Below are 16,692 nucleotides of genomic sequence, written 5' to 3'. Positions count from 1 at the left end.
GACTGGGACCTAAGGACCTACTCAAAGCTGATGCTTGTGGCAATCAGCAGAAGCCCTCAGTTCCTTCCTGACTGTGACCAGAGGCTTCCATTTCTTATCCCATGGCACTCTCCTCACCATGGCAGCTGGCTTTTCTCACAGCAAGTGATCCAAGGGAAAGAATGAAGAAAAGCTGAAGTGCCTTTCATAACCCAGCACTGGAAGGTGCACCCTGTAAATTCTGTATTCCTCTGTTAGAAGGGAGTCACTGAGTCCAGACCACCCCCGGGGGTAGATTTGGGCTCTACCTTTTTTTTTTTTTTTTTTTTTAGCAGCTGATCAGCATTTAATATTTTCATTTACATTGTAGATAAAGATACAATCTCTGTGTTTCTATATAACTAGAAGAAAAAGACCATACCACCAAAAACCGGGCCACAAACAGGCCTTATTTAAGAAATTAATTAGATAGGCTCTACCTTTTGAAGAGAAAAGTATCAAAAAGTTTGTGGATATACTTTAAACCTACCACAGTCTTCAGAGCCAGAGACAAGCCGTCCCTGCTTGTAATACAAAAGACCTAGAAATGAACAGAATTCCCATGAATTAATCTAACCTGGGCATGGAGCGATGGGGAACCGTATGAGGAGAATGGCCGGCAGCAGTTTGAGGGGAGTCAGGAAGGATGGGGTTGCACTGGGTTGGGAAGAAGGTACTGAGGGACACGGGCAGGTAAGCAGACTTTCGGGGCAACTGTAAGTTTCAATTTTACATCATCTCTACCTCTGTAGCTATATCTCTTGTCTGTAGTCCAGATCTCCAATACCTGCACCATCATTTTATATGACGGAAGATAGACAACATTCACTGGATTTTTAAATGTTTCCACTTTTTGATGATAGACTTAGCAGGAAATAAATAGACATGTGGAAAGCTTTCAGAATGCCTTCTGTCCCTATCACTGGAGAACTTCGAGCTGAGATCATAATGAGGAGAGTCGTATTAGAACACATTCTCCATTCTGCTGCACTTGCTCCAGGCTGAACGAACCCAACGTTTCTTATCAATGTGTTCTATTTTGCATTTCAGCCAGCTTTCCAATTTAGCTAACTTTCAGGTTCTCTTGTTTACTATTTACTTGTGCTCCCAAGAAGAATCGGAATGCCCCATTTGCATAAACACAATCTGTTGACCCCTTATCTTTTGAAGATCTGCATGCAAAAATTCAGGGCAATGTTGGATGCCAACTGGAAGGGTGGGCCTCAGTGGGAGTATTTCCTCTTCCCATGGGGTCACCGCTGTGAAGTTCTCCTGCTGAGGAAGGGCCAACCTCTTTAGCCACTTACAGGTTCTCATGTTTGCTAATTACCAGGAAATATACACTAAAATTGTGAGGGAATTCGCATATTCCTACTGCAGATTAGAGGTATAAAACCTGGAAGGAACACGTTTCCTCTGCCTATCCAAATTCTGTTCATACATCCTGCAAAATCCAGCCAAAGACAAGCTCTTTTAGTTACTTACCACTAAAATTCCTCTCCTGAACTTGAGCACTTGAAGCCTGCAGTACATAACCCAATGGTTATATCATTTATTGTTGTTTTTTTTATCAGCTAAGGCTAAAGTAGATCCTCAAAGCCCTGACCCCACTACACCTCCATTATGGAAATACTCATTTGTTAATTTTTTTTTAAAATCTAGTTCTTAACAGTTATTGAGGCAAATGTCCTTAAATTATTTAAACTTTTCCGAAGAATTTCATAACTGTATAATCCACAAAGAATGTAGCTAGCACTCCTCGTTGATCTACAGAACTACTTAGAAGGCAAGGAGAAGACACTAGAAAATAAATGGCTGTCAGATAGGACACTCATCACCTGAATCTCAGATTCTTCATTTTATGGCAAGGCAAGAAAATTTTTTAAAAAGATTTTATAATGATAGTAATTATTATTTCTGGAACCTATTATTTACTATTTTAACAATTATTAGAAATAGGATTTCATATAAGAAAAGTCAATCAACCAAAGAATACTTGTTTGTAATAAATATAATAGCAGTGATTTCTGTTGCCCCCACTTATTTGTTGTTACTTGTTTACAGGGAGAATACCAGGTGAGTGAGCAATGAGCAAACGTGAAATAGTAATCAAGGTCTGCAGAAAATTTTCATTTAAGCATTTTTATGAACAAAATGTGATTATCAGAGCTATTTGGTGAGCTATTTCACAGGGCCTTTGTTCCTTATGAAATAGGATTTGAGAAAAATAAACAAGAGGTTTTTTTCTTTAAAATATTAATCACATATGGACTTCTTACTCCACAGAAAATCCATAATACATTTCAATAACCCTTCTCATTGAAAACAAAACAAAACAAAACAAACAGAAAAGCACTACATACTGAGCTGACTTTATGCATACTTTATCATAGCCTGTCCATAAACACTCCAGAAGGTGGATATTATGGCCTCACCTTCCTGAGGAAGAAGCATGCCAGAGATTTCCCAAGGTCTCATAGCTCCTAAACTTGAGGGCAGAATTAGAGTCAACCTAAAGCTCCTGCAATATTCCTATAATTACCACCACGCTGCAAGGTGATAGCTTTGCCACGTTCAGGGTGGGCTGCGCAACCCACATGGCAACCCTCTTCACCTGTATTGGAAAAGTGCAAACTTTGAACTCCATTTCTGTGCCATACCTAGAGACAATTACTGATGGAGACCAGTTCCGAGCCTGGTCCTACAAAGCATTATAAATACCTAGACAAAAGAACAGAAAGGTGTTGAGGCATGAAGGCAAGGTATCGCAAGCTGTGGAAGAAATACCTCTCTAGGCCAGAGAAAGAGCTCCCAGCAAAGAGAAGATCCTGAGCTCCCAGGGCTATAACCTGTCCCACATTAAGAAGCCCCTCAAAGACATAAACTAGCTGTGGAGCTGGGATGTCTGGCAGTCCACATCACCTAGATCTCCTCCCCCACAGGAGTTTTCAAATAAGACTTTCATGAGCTCTAACAACGTGGAACTGTAGAATGGATATCAGTCGAAAAATAGGATTTGCTTTACAGAAATGTACAGTACAGCCAAATGCTTAACACATAGTCCATAAGGTGAGGGAGAGCTGAAATCACAATGCTGTGCTCACCGTCTGTGCAAGTTCAGTTGCTTTGAATGTTATGTTTGCAACCATTTTTCCTCTTTGCACTAGGTTGGTGTATGACCAATGGACTGAGACAATTTCAAACAAAAGGTCTCTGAGGGCGGTGGCTGTGCCGACTTAACTTGCTGTCTGCAGCACTGGTCAGAGCCCAATAGGCATTGTAGAAATTTATAATGTTATTTGGGGTTGGTAATTATGATTAGTCTATAGCTTAAATCTAAAACAATTCAGCAGTAAAATTGAGACTAAAATGTGAGGTCATTGCCTCCCAGCAGTCACATCAAATTACTGGTGCATGAGTTTGACACTGAGATTTTAGGGAAGGAGAATGCCCTTTAAAAAGGGTCCATTCAAACTGGAAAGCCTTCTGGACAAACAAGGGAGAAGGAACTGACTCACTAATGTGCCTGCAAACATTTTAAGACTGTACTTTAAATGATGCTCTGCTTTGAACAGATAATTGGCCCAATTCTTCCCTTTCTCTGTGTCTCTAACTCCCATTGAAATCAATGAGAATTGCATATTCAAAAGGACGGGAGAACAAAGTTGCAGGTTGAATTAATGGGATAAAAGACTGCAGATCTCTTAAAGCTTGTGCAATTAAATTGTGGCCTCACACAATTCTCTAGGGTCACCAGCAATTTGCTGGCCTCGGAAAGCCAGCTGACTTGGTTTTCAGAGGTGTCACAATTTATAGAATGCGTTTACTTAGACATCAGCACGTGATCCTTCTCAACTCAAAATCTACCTCCCCACTCTAATCTCTCTTGGACCTGATACCTCCATGTGTGGGATATCATTTACGTGCCCTTATCATTTGCCATCAATCAATGGGCAAAATCTCCATTTAAAAGTCATGCAAACTAAGCACATATGGATATCTTATTTTTCTATAAAAATATTTGTCTATGCATTATTTATATCCATGTTAATTATCTGCTGTCTTTCCCAACCAAAATGAAAGCACCAGCTGGCAAGAATTTTTTTCTTATTTATCATTATTTCCTTAGCACTTGACCTGGTTGTAACTGTCAAATATTTTTAATCATCAAAACACCTACAAGCATATTTGATTAGATACTCATAAAAACCACAGGCACAATATTTGTCAGCAAACATTGCAAATGTATAAAATGCATTATTTGCATTTAAACATTTCTCCACTGAAGGAAAGGAAGGTATTTACTAAGTGCCTACTCTATGCGAGTTTCTTCACAAATATTTTTTTTCAATGAATTCTCACAACAGTGAGGTGGGACATAGTATTTTTATGTTTATGTTATGAATATAGAAATGGAGGCCTAGAGAAATGAAAGTAACTTTCCCAAGGACACAGAACGAGGAAGCCACAGTGCTGAGGTCTGAATCCTCTACGGACTCCCAAGCCCATACTTACTTCTCTATCTCACAGCTTAGCATTTGCAAAAATAAGGAAATGAAGTGTATTTATAAAATGGAAAGGGTCTCAAGCAGTCAACAGCCAGAAAGGGTGAGGACTGTATGGCCATGAGTGTAAAGGATGGAGTAGGTGTACAGAGAAGCTGAAGGAGCATGAAGTGACAGGAAGGAAGGGCCCAGGACTGGCTTTCCAGCAGAAATCCATGACATACCTTGAGGCCATGCCCCTCACGCCCTTGCTTGCTGACAGCCTGACCACTCTAGGTGGGTGCATAGGGAATGCGAACATATTTCCATCTGCTCTAGCTCATTTGTGGCCTTTCTGGGATCCCCAAATCCCTGCTCTTTGGTCCTACTACCTCAGAATTCCATCATTTCCACAGGTTTTATGGACCACACTGGATTTCTTCCTCTGCGCCCTGGTTCTGTTTCTCCTAACACAGAATTAAGGCGTTTTTACATGCTAACCATTCCCAATTTGGGCTCATACTCAAAACCTACCTCAGAATAGGGGCCTGCACTTTGGGGGATCACAGTTTAGGGGTATCCATGAGCAGTCTGGACATCCATAAAGGTTTTCCACCAATACTATTACATCATCTGTGCTTTCTGCACTGGCTGATATCGTCCCGGGCTCTGGAGGCTGCTTCAAACCTCCTTAACCAGGCTGTGCTGGGAGTGGGGGGGTGGAGGGGTGGGGTGGGGTGGGAGGCCTAGCACAAGCACCCTTCCTCAACTAGAATCTGATAGCTGTCTAGGAGTTAGGGGCAGTGGTAATAATAAAACCACTGGGCCTCTGTGGTCAGGTGCTACTTTGGGCAAACCCTTTACCTGGATCCTTTCATTTAATCCTCCCACTGCCCCCGTGAGGTAGAGGCTGCTGTCCTCTGCTGCTGGTAGTTGAGGGAACTGTGGCTTTATAGCACTTAAGGCCCTTGGCTAAGATTTGCAACTGGGTTTTGGCAAAGCTGGGATTTGAACCACTGTCCTGATTCCCAAGCTGGAAGCTGGCATTCTTAACCACAGCGCCAACCCTGCAAGGCTCCCTCCCAGGGAGGCTGCAGCCATCTCCCAACTCTGGGAGTCGTTGGGCGTGCAGGTGATCCCAAGATTCAGGACTGTTTGTGGAGAACATCGCATTAGGCAGTTGGGATGGTATTTAAGGTATTGGCGACAACTGGGGAGGTGAATGTTCTATATGTGGAAAAAAATGAAAATTAGGCATCGGTTAAAATATTACTTATACATATACTGCAATTTAGCTTACAAAGTACATTTCACAGTTTATTCTCTAACTCACTAATAATTTTTTCTCTCGAGTGCCTGTGTTCTGTGCTAAGAGGAGCCTGCTGCTTCCCGGCAAGGTAGTTTGAATACACACCATCTCTCAGTTCTCCTGTGGTAGAAGCAGGGGGCAACAGCAGCAAAAATCTAGAGGAGGGGGGGACTGGGCATCTGGTGACTTTGCCCAGACCCCAGGGTGAGTCGGTGACAGCAGCAGGGGCAGTCGGCCCTTGGCCCAGGGACCGCCCCCACCGCTGGCCTTACACACTGGCTCAGGTGTGAAGCGCCCTGCCTCACCACTGCCACAGTTGAGAATAATCACCTTCTTCCAAGATTGTAGGTGAACGGATTTTGACAACCTGATATTTCTCCAGGTCATTAAATATTCTTTGCATTATTGTGATATAACACAGAGCTACATAATTTCTGTAAATTTTTCTTACTGCTGTTCATTTAAGTTCCAAATTTTCCACCATTATAAATAATGTTGGGTTGACCATCTCCGCTTTTGATTATTCGAGCAAATTTCTGATTGTTTGCCTCAAGTAGATTCTTAAAAGTGAAATTACTAAATGCAAGAATATGAATCATTTTGAAGCTCTTGATACATAGTCCCAATTTATTTTATGGAAAGACTTAGGCTCTACCTCTACCAGCAGTGTTTAAAATGTGCCTATTTCATCATATATATTTATGACCTATGTTTAATTTTTCACTAACTTGTAGGTAAGGATTATCATTTTAATATCTTTTTGTTAACTACTAGTTAGACTGTAGGCTTTTCATATTTTTATTATTCATTAGTCTCTTTATCAATTATTTGTATATTTTGTCCCTTTTTGTACTGATGTTAAATTTCCTTATTTGTATGAGCTTCCTCAATAATAAAGAATCAATGTTGTATCATGTTTGTTAGTAATATTTCCCTAGATTCTCCTTTCTTAGGGCCTTCCCATGTCTTCATCATCAACAAAGACCTTTAAGACAGGGTTGCCTCTGTTTCCTGTAGTTCATCCCACCGCATTCTTCCTATCACCCCAGTGGATGGGAAGCTTTTTATGTCAGAAGCATGAGATTAAATTATTTAATAGTCCTATGTTAGCACAGGGTGTGGTGGTAAGAAAAACAAGACATAAAGGGAGCACATCATACAGGGCCCTGGTAGGGTAGGCAGACAGACATAGGCAATGAGCCCCAAATTATGACTTTCCAGGCTACAAACCTTCCAACTGAGCATGGACAGCTACTGAAATATAAGCACTCAAATTAGGAATAAGTGGGAGACGCACAGGGTGATGTGTTGGAAAAGCAAGGTGGCAGCTCCTTGAGGGGAGAAACTCTAGCTCTCTGGCCTGCATTTCCATTGTGCTGTCATTAATGCCTGGCACATATAAGCTGTGTGTTAAGGGCTTGTGGGAGGAAGGGTACGTGCATGACCACACCCTGTTCTCTGCCTGCCACTGCCTGGCTCTGCTACTCTGGACAAGCCAATTCCTTGTTCAGCCTTCATTTCACCATCTACTTCTTTTAGGATGTTTGTTTGTTTGTTTATAGAGCCCGTTACCAGGGGGAGGGGCAGAGGGAGAAGGAGAGAGAGAATCTTAAGCGGGCTCTGTGATGGGCGTGTGGGGTTCCATGTCACAACCTCGTGATCAAGACCTAAGCCAAAATCAAGAGTCCAGCGCTTAACTGACGGAGTCAGGCGTCCCTACATCACCATCTATAAAATGGGGATTGCACTGGGCTGTTGCTAAGATCCGGTGAGATAATTAATAGGAAAACAATCCTATGAACTATGCAGCAAAAAGGAACTGTAAGTCAGCATTTTCATGGAAGTTTTTGCTGTTCTTTTGTATCTTAAAGGAAACGTTCATTGACAAGCAAGATAAGAAGCCATGTTTCTTTTTTTTCACTTGACAATTCTTATTTCTTTTCATTCTCCCTCTCTTGCTCCCTGCCCTATGATATATGTACAGATGTCCCTAAAACACAAGCAGTAAAGTTATTTAACTTGATTTCTATGGTGGCCAGCATAGGCTGCTCAACAAAATGTTTTGATGAAAAATCTGCAGGAAAATTCTGTCATACATGCATACATCCTGCATAATACATTAAAGGTTAGCATACAATATTAATCAATGACCTTTCTTTGCTGTGTGTGTTGGGGTATGCTGGTCATTAGGAATGAAGCTTCACAGATCTGATGCTGAGTACTGGCAATGGGCAGGAACTGCCTGGTGTGCACGTGGGGAGGGTAAAAGGGTGGTTTTACTGGAAGAGTGCATAGGAAGTTCCCGAGGTATGAAAGGGCATGGCATGGGTCCTGGGTAGCTTCTCTGAGAGGCAGAGATGGCTGCTCTGGGAAGCAACCTGTCAAAAATTCAGCCACCCAGAACAATCAAATTGAGCACCCCTATCTGGGCTCTTAAAATTAAAAGACATCCGGGATCCCTGGGTGGCGCAGCGGTTTTGGCGCTTGCCTTTGGCCCAGGGCGCGATCCTGGAGACCCGGGATCGAATCCCACGTCGGGCTCCTGGCATGGAGCCTGCTACTCCCTCTGCCTCTCTCTCTCTCTCTCTCTGTGACTATCATAAATAAATAAAAAAAAAATACTAAAAGACATCCGTGTAAAGGGTATAAGGACAAAGAATGAACCTGACAATGTAGTAACAACAACTTCTCTCCTCTGTTCTTGAGACTCTGGTCCCTTTGTAAAATATTCTAGTGGTTTAGGCATTCTTCCTCCATCAGAAAGTGATTTGTGAAGGATGTGACATCACTGGCCCTCCAGCCTGAGTTGTCTGTGTTGCTTTTCTCCAGGTAAGTGGTACTAAAGCATCAGGTGAATAAGAAGAGGTATCCTTCAGGATGGATCCTTCTCATGGTTTCCATCCCCATCCCTCCCCGAATCAGGTTGCAACGTCCCAAGTAGAAGCTGACTTTCCATTTATTTACTTACTCCAAATGCCCACTGAGTGAAGCAGGAACTCAGTTATCCTTGGCCCTACCATCTACTTTATTGAGGGCAGATACGATTTAATAATGCTTACAACATCTTTCTGGCCAGGGATCCCTGACCGCTACAGAGTTAGCTCTGATCAGCTCTAAGTTCTAAAATGATGCATCCATTTTCTCCAAATTTAAACTCACACACCATTCGTTTCCTTTTTTCAAAGCAAGATAAACATTGTAATAGTTTAGAAAATCCTTCCAACAATGATGAACACTTGCTCTCCCCACCCCATCCCTTTTTCCTAGCCATCGAAATGGGGTGGTGGTGGGGGGGGAGCCACAGAGAGAGGAAGAGAACTTTAAGCCATGTCCTCTCTTTGGCCTATTGGGGTATGACAGGCAGATGGGTTTTGTGGGAGTGTTGTGCGCAGTGGAAGCAACCGAAGCCGAAGCTGGCAAGTTCAGGTGGGAGCAGAGTCTGAAGAACCTCTCTGCTGAAGCGTTTGGCCTTTTCCCTGTCAGCCTTTGTCTGAGGTAGCCTGATGGCTGTTTCAGAAATGGAATGTGAATGTGTTTTAATAAAGACAAAGATGAAACACTAGCTCCTGAGTGTGCTGTGAAGTGGAAAAGCTGCTATGGAAATTTTATCTTTATATCTATGGAAACGGAGGCCCCACGATCGAAGAGCGGGGGGTACCACAGCCAAGGGGCAGCTCTGACGGGGGCAGCTTTGCCCTGGTGTCGCCTCTGATCCGTGAACGGGCCTGACCGAGCAAGAAGGGCTGCGGAGGCCCCGGCAAGGAGCAGAGGACAAGTTCCCTGTGGGCCACGTGCATTGCCAGGTCACCTGGTGTCTTGAAAGGATTCCTCCCATGTGGTGGTAATTTCCTAAACAGCAGCAAGAATTTTTCTTAATAAACAGTAGTGAGAACCCAGAGATCAAGATGAGAAAGGAAAGTGCTGGTATGGATATGTGAGCGTCTTACCCCCGAATCTGGGAACACTGCTTCCCCCAAAGGGTCTCTCTCAGGGTATTGCTATGAGAGAACAGAAGGAAGGTAGTGAGTCATCTTCCCCATCTTAGGTTTCAGGGAAAAGTAATGAGTGGGAAGAGAGGCGGCAGCAACTCCAGAGGTGGAATTAAGGTGCATTAGGGAAGCCGTGGCAGGAAAACAGCAAGAGAAACTGGACAAGCTTCTGGGAATCACTCAAAACAGAATATTAGCATCTGCCCAGGTGCCCCTGCAGCATCTCCTCACTTAGAGTTTGCCAAGTGCTTCTGTGGTAGGCACAATAATGTCCTGCCGCCAGAGATGCCCACGCCCGTGTCCTGATCCCTGCAATATAGCTTAAATGGCAAAAGGGACTTTACAGGTATGACTAAACTAAGAGCTCTGCAATGGGGAGACTCTTCTCGCTTACCCGGGTGGCCCAATATCATCATGAAGTTCCTTCAAAGTGGAAGAGGAAGGCAGAAGAGTTGGCCTGGCTATGTAATGTGAGAAAGACTCCAGCATATACTGCTGGCCTTGAAGGTGGAGACAGGAGACCATAAACTGAGGAATGCTGCAACTTCTAGAAGCTAGAAAAGGTAAGGAAACAGATTTCCTCCCCTAGAATGCAGCCCTTCTGATCCATATTAGACTTCTGACTTCCAAAACTGTGAAATAATAAAACTGCATCGTGTAAGCCCCCCTCGTCTGTGGTAATTTGTTTATAGCAGCATTAGGAAGCCAAAGAGTCTTGTCCATGCTCAGCACTGCGCTAGGTGCTGACTGGGAGTCATGGGATATTTAAAATAATGCAAACAGGCTCAGGGCTCTGGGATACATATTCATAGCATGGGAGTTTCATGGGCCGCAGATGGATGTGCCATCATCCTCTGGGGGATTATGATCCAGGTGGGGGTGGGGGTGGGAGTGGGGGGTGGAGGGAGAGGGGGTTCATCAGTCATTCCCAGCCCTCCACCAACCTCAAGCACTTCCCCTTCTTCCTTATAATGCTGTTCTCTGCTGCTTCTTGTAGGAAATATTCTCGGGATTACAAAGTCAGAAAATGGAGAAGGAGGAAAAATTCATGTATTTGGAATCTTTGGAAAGGTCTTCATAATTTTTTATTTTTAAAATATTTACTATGAGTATCTTATATAACTTTTGACTGGTTATGATTATTCAGTAATGATCCTGCAAGAATTCTAATGAAGTGAGCAAATTAAACCTACTGGTTGTTTGCAAATACACTGAAATATTTATGAATATTAAATGTAACAATTAATAAGGTTGACATTATATTACATTTTATTAATACTTCTTAATTTCAATTTTGTAGTCTCCTTGTTTTAGAATAAAATTTTTGTTTCATTTCTTAAACATTTTCATAGGCCCAAGGCACCGTGGCCATAGTGCTAATGGATGAAACGGTCCTGCAGATCAACATCACACTTAGGACTCTGAATGCTTCTTTTATAATGTACACACACCAGGTGGGAAGAGTTTAGGTTACTATGGAAACTATAATACAAATTCTAGAACTAAATTATTACTAATTCAATCAGCCTGCTACTGCAACTCCCTTTTTGGTGATAGGATCATCATTTTCACTGGGAAGGAGGAACTCTGCTATGGGATCACGAGGATGGAGTTTGAAATCACTGGGCTCCAGTTCTGGGCTCTCCTGCTTACTTAGCTGTGTGGCTTTGAGCCTTCTAAATCTTAGATTCCCCATCTGTAAAATGGAGGTAGTAACAGCAGCCACCTCAGAGGATTCTGAGGATTAAGTGCGTTGATATTTACTAAGCATGAATAACAAAGACTCGTATGTTAGTTCTATATATGTTTTCTGCATTAAAAAATATTTATTCAGAACTTACTCTGTTTAACTGTATGGTCCTCAAGATGAAGACTAGGACACAATCTCTATGCTTAAAGCACTAAATTGGGGATGCCTGGGGGGCTCAGTGGTTGTCTGTTTTCGGCTCAGGGTATGATCTCGGGGTCCCAGGATCGAATCCCGCATTGGACTCCCTGCAGGAAGCCTGCTTCTCCCTCTGCCTATGTCTCTGCCTCTCTCTGTGTGTATCTCATGAATAAATAAATAAAATCTTAAAAAAAAAAACACCCCAAAAGCAAGCACTAAATTGTAGTGGGAAGCATGTGCTGGGACACAGGTATAAAGAAAATTTATAGGAAAGTTCTTATTTTAATAATGAAAACTGTTTTACCCAGTTATAATTGAAATTATTTAAAACATCTTAAGGATCTCCAAATATTGAAAATAAAATTAATCAAAACATAATAGTGCCTATTTTGTTTGCCGTCCTATGTAGTCCACTGTGATTGCTTTGTATAAAGGCATACAGACAGCCTGCGCTGTGCCAGGGGCTTTTCAGATTTTTTTTAATTTAACTCTCTCAACTTCCCAACAAACTTTAAGATGTGCATAATCACTCTCATTTTATAAAAGAATTACCTGAGCCTCAAATATGTTAAGGTAGAAAGGAATTTGAATCTGGATAAAACTCTCAGATCAAAGCCAATTTTACTATTGCTGAATGGGTAGATTCCAAACTTTATTTGTAGAAACTTAGCTTTAAAAAGAAAGTACATGGTTAAATGTGTCATTTTATTAGTATAAATATGTTACACTTACAACTTTTTAAATACCTACAGTTATTTGTCATACAGTTAATCAATGAAAATAGTGTGGCTATTCTGATGAATGTAAAAACTTAAAATCAGAGGATATGGATGATGGCCATAGTTATGCTGGTCTCTGGGCCTGATTTATTTGTGTTTTTCTTTTTGTTACCTAGTATTTAGAAAATCCTGCAACACACAGTTGTAAATCGTAACATATTTTTAACAGGTCACCTTGTAACCGAGGCTATTCTTCAACTAAGGTAATATACAAGCTTGAATGACAGGAGAAGGAATTAATTTCTATTAAATTCTATTTTTATTACAATTACTTATCAGGCCTCTTCTATATGTTAGGCATGGTGCTGGATGCCAGGGATTCCATGGTGCACATGACAGACATAGTTCCTGGCCTCAGGCTAAGTGTTTTGAAAGGGTCAAGAGCATTTACTGGAGTGGAACATTTACACAGATGGATTTTTCCCCATTGATAGAAATATATAGGGTCTAATTAACCTCTCATGGAGAGATTTTTCCCAGTAGAATTTATACTCACAGGTCACAGATTCTGGGCTTTAGGCATAGTCTGACTGGCATCCTTAGAAGACTAAAAGATTTTCTCCATCTACCTTCCTTGACTCACTCACCACTGAATCTCTGCTCTGGTTTTGCTAACCCTGGGTACTGGGACAATTACTCTAGGGGCTGGCAACCAGTTCCTTTTCTAGTTTGGGTAAGTTCGAGGCTGAGGTTGTAATAATCTTGAGGTTCCTTTGAACTTGTTTGGATTCTTTGAAGATTAGGCTGTAATTTAGGAAGCACTGAAGGAACTGCAACCATCCCAGTGATGGCTAGTCCAGATTGGAGTTAACGAAGCCCTAACTCCCCTTTGGTATCAAGATCTCCACCAGCTGCCACTGAGCAACATTAAGAAACTGGAGAGAATAACCTATGGACTTTAAAAGAAAAAAAATCACCAGGACAAGAGAACCTAAGATTGTAGACTTTATTTTCTTTGGACTTCGATTTGTAAAGTAATTAAATATTTGGACTTCAGTTTTTCTCCAGGAATTCGAAAATGGGAGTGGGTTTGCATTCAAACTTAGTGCACCTCTGTGTCGGCAGTCTATTGTCAGAGTATCTTAATTGTGTTTTATCTCTACAACCTGTTATGCGTCTTTTGGAAACTTAGCTGTATGTGATTTGGAAGAAGGAAGAGGAAATGATTTTCAGCCCTGGCTACAGCATAGGCTTGGAGCTAATTTAATTGATACATGGTTTTCATCTATTTCAAGGAAAAAAATCTACACTGCCTATCAGTAATCCCATAATAATTCCCAAAGGGGCAGTAGTTGGCATGGGAAGAATGGCCAGCAGGAGCAGAACTGTCCAGATCGTTTTTGCTGATATGCTCCCCCGAGGGCAGTTGCCACACTGCAGGTGGGAGAACAAACAGCTGGGTGTGGTGGCCTAAAAAGCTGCCAGTCGGATGTCCTGTGTGGCTCTGCCCAACAGCCCCAGCTGCCACCCCTCTGGGCCCCACACCATGTACCCTGAGGCCAGGTCTCACTGGGTGCTGAGCATGGTGGGAGCACTAGGGCGGCCCCATCTCTGCCTGCACGGTGACGTCTCTAACAGGTGACTGACTGCAGGCCTCTCCCACTGTCCTGTCCAAAACCTAGAAGGGTGCCATGCCTACCCAATCATTCTGCCCTCTTGCCTCCACAGGTGTCAGACATATACATACATCCTGATCTGAGGCTCTCCTTACTTACTCATGCTTTCTTCATGCACCCTTCACGGGTACCTCCCCCAACAAAGATGGCACATTGAATCTCCTCTTGGCATCACCCTTTCAGAGGACCTGAAAGGGCACACTGAGGAATGTTACAGAGAACGAAAGCATTTTCAAGATGCAAAATGTAAAAAAGAGCCTTCCTTCTTGCCGCCTCCACTGCCCCTGCCCCTGCCCCTGCCCCTGCCCCAGATTCCACTGGATGTTATTACACAAATGCGTCATAATACCAAGTATGGAAAAAACATGGCCTTCCTGTGGGAAGAATATAAAGATGACTCTAGGGAATTCTGACCAGAGCAGATCAAGGTTGAATCGGATCCCAAGGCAAAAGGAAGGATATTAAAGGTGATAAGTAGAGGACAGGGATCCAGTCATATTTTAAGCTAAAAAAGGAACTCTGGCTAAAAAGTTGAATCTCCTGGCTCCAAAGAAAGTTGCAGGTGATTCCCCAAAGCAGGACATTTGTCATAATTAAGAAAAGAAGTGATTAAAAGCAGAAAACATCTCAGAAGCATTTTCCAGGTCAGTATGAATAGTAACATTCCAGAGGTCCTGCTAAGCAGGCTTGGGGAGGGACAGAGCGGAGGCAGGAAAGATACTGCTGAGCCTGGTTTGAGTAGTAAATGAAAGTCCAGGCCAAGGAAGCCCAGCACTTCCTTGGAGGGACACCAAAGAGAGGGCTGTCACTCAGCAGCCTGACTGCTTATGTGTCTGAAGCACGTTTTCCAAAGGTTAAAATCTAATTTGAACGCAACATCCACCAGATACAAAATGAATGTGTGAATATTTTTAAAGACAAGATGTTAGCATGGGGAGCCGGTCACGCTTTAAATAATTTAACTCCTAAACAATTAATCAAAACATGAAATGATAGAAAGGAAACATCTCCCAATTTGTGTCAGGTTATGTTAGTCTGAAATTTAAAACTTTCATAAGGTACGCAAGAGGGCTAAGAGGATCACAGATTCAGGGGCTCCACTGAAGTCAGAATCAGTTCCCAGATTTTGATAGACTTCAGGCAAGATGTGTCAAAAGATAAGCTTGACACGGACAGGCTGTTTCCCTTGAAAATTAAGCTTCTGTGTACAGAGTTCTTCAGGTAACCAATTTCTACTTTCACCTCTGCCTCCAAAAGCAGGTCTCACAGGACTCCACTTCAGCTAAAACCTGTCAAATCCCCCGACTGCTTTTCATTACTGAATTCCTTCTGCAAGTTGTGCCATTTGTTAAAATAACAAATTCACATCTGATTGATTTGTGAAGGAAGGAACTGCCTCAAAATTATTCACTGATTTTCCTTAATATACAAACAAGCAGAAAGTGTAGGGGAAAAACACATTTGTGAATTGAGCCATTTGCTTTTTGTGTAGCATTTCTAGGGAAAAACATGGAGACGTTCACTCCAGATTCTGCTTTTTTTTTTTTTTCACTTTCTAATATGATGGCTCCACTCATCTCCATGCAAGTGTTTCCCTTCCATTAATGTTAATGGAAGTCACTCTTGTGTATCAGGGGGAGAATAGACCCCTTTGTCTTTTTAATTGGGCCTATAAAACAATAAATGAATGCACTATATGAGTTCTATCTAGAAATGAATTCTGGCCATCCATACTAGGGTGCTTTTAAAAAAACATTTTTTTTTAAGAGATGATAATATGTAGCTTCCTGGTTGGACACTAGCTAGGATCCAAATATACATAAAAAAGTACATCAAGATTAAAGGGATAATAGGTAATTTGGTTCTTTAGGAAGATGATGTTACTAAGTGTGTCTGCAGAGCACGGGGCAGACTACAAAGCACAAAGCGCCTGTTAAGATGAAGCAATTGCAACCGCAATTTAATGGAGGACAAGAAAGCAATTAACAGTGTAAAGTCATTGATGAGAAGGATAGACCTCGAGATTACAATCTTATTAAAACAAAGGCTGGTACAACTTGATTATAATGAGTTAAGTTGAAAGATCTCCAAAACAATCTCAGCGTGCAGATGTGGAAAAGAAAACATAATTTACCCTATTATTATACTTTGGGTCCCTAAGCTGCTGACAGCGTTGGGATCTTTCACAGTTCAATATCTCTAACAACCTGGACAAAAGCTGCCTTCAGGACTCGATTTTTGCAGGACTGCACTGAGGGGTCAAGGGACATTCTCTCCATCACTACTACCTAGTCAAAAATGATGGTTCAAAGCACAGTGATTTTTAGCACTGATGTTAGGAACCTTCTCCAGAACAGCAAGTTTTTCTGTTTTTTGTTTTTGTTTTTGTTTTTGTTTTTTTTTGGAGGGAGGCTTTGTTTTTTGTTTTAAATTCTTTTCCTCTCTGGCCTTTTTGTAACATCACTAAGACTGTTTTGCAGGTCAGGGTAACGTAAGCAGTGGTTTGAGATGAACTGAAATGTAATCTTTTGACACTTCCCTTGCTGATTCAATATTTTAAGATAAAGATCCTATAAGAACAGTGAGAAATGAGGCACCAGATTAAATGA

The 16,692-nt window shown here is 41.9% G+C and overlaps 1 protein-coding gene across 1 annotated transcript in view; it reads right to left on the bottom strand.

Moving 5' to 3' along the window:
* ATRNL1 (attractin like 1) overlaps positions 1–16,692 on the bottom strand; it is a 786,695-nt gene that overhangs the window by 27,313 nt on the left and 742,690 nt on the right. The window lies entirely within an intron of this gene.

The sequence above is a fragment of the Canis lupus genome, chromosome 28 (genome assembly GCF_011100685.1).
Source record: "Canis lupus familiaris isolate Mischka breed German Shepherd chromosome 28, alternate assembly UU_Cfam_GSD_1.0, whole genome shotgun sequence".
Taxonomy (NCBI): domain Eukaryota; kingdom Metazoa; phylum Chordata; class Mammalia; order Carnivora; family Canidae; genus Canis; species Canis lupus.
This window is presented reverse-complemented; position numbering and strand designations above follow the sequence as displayed.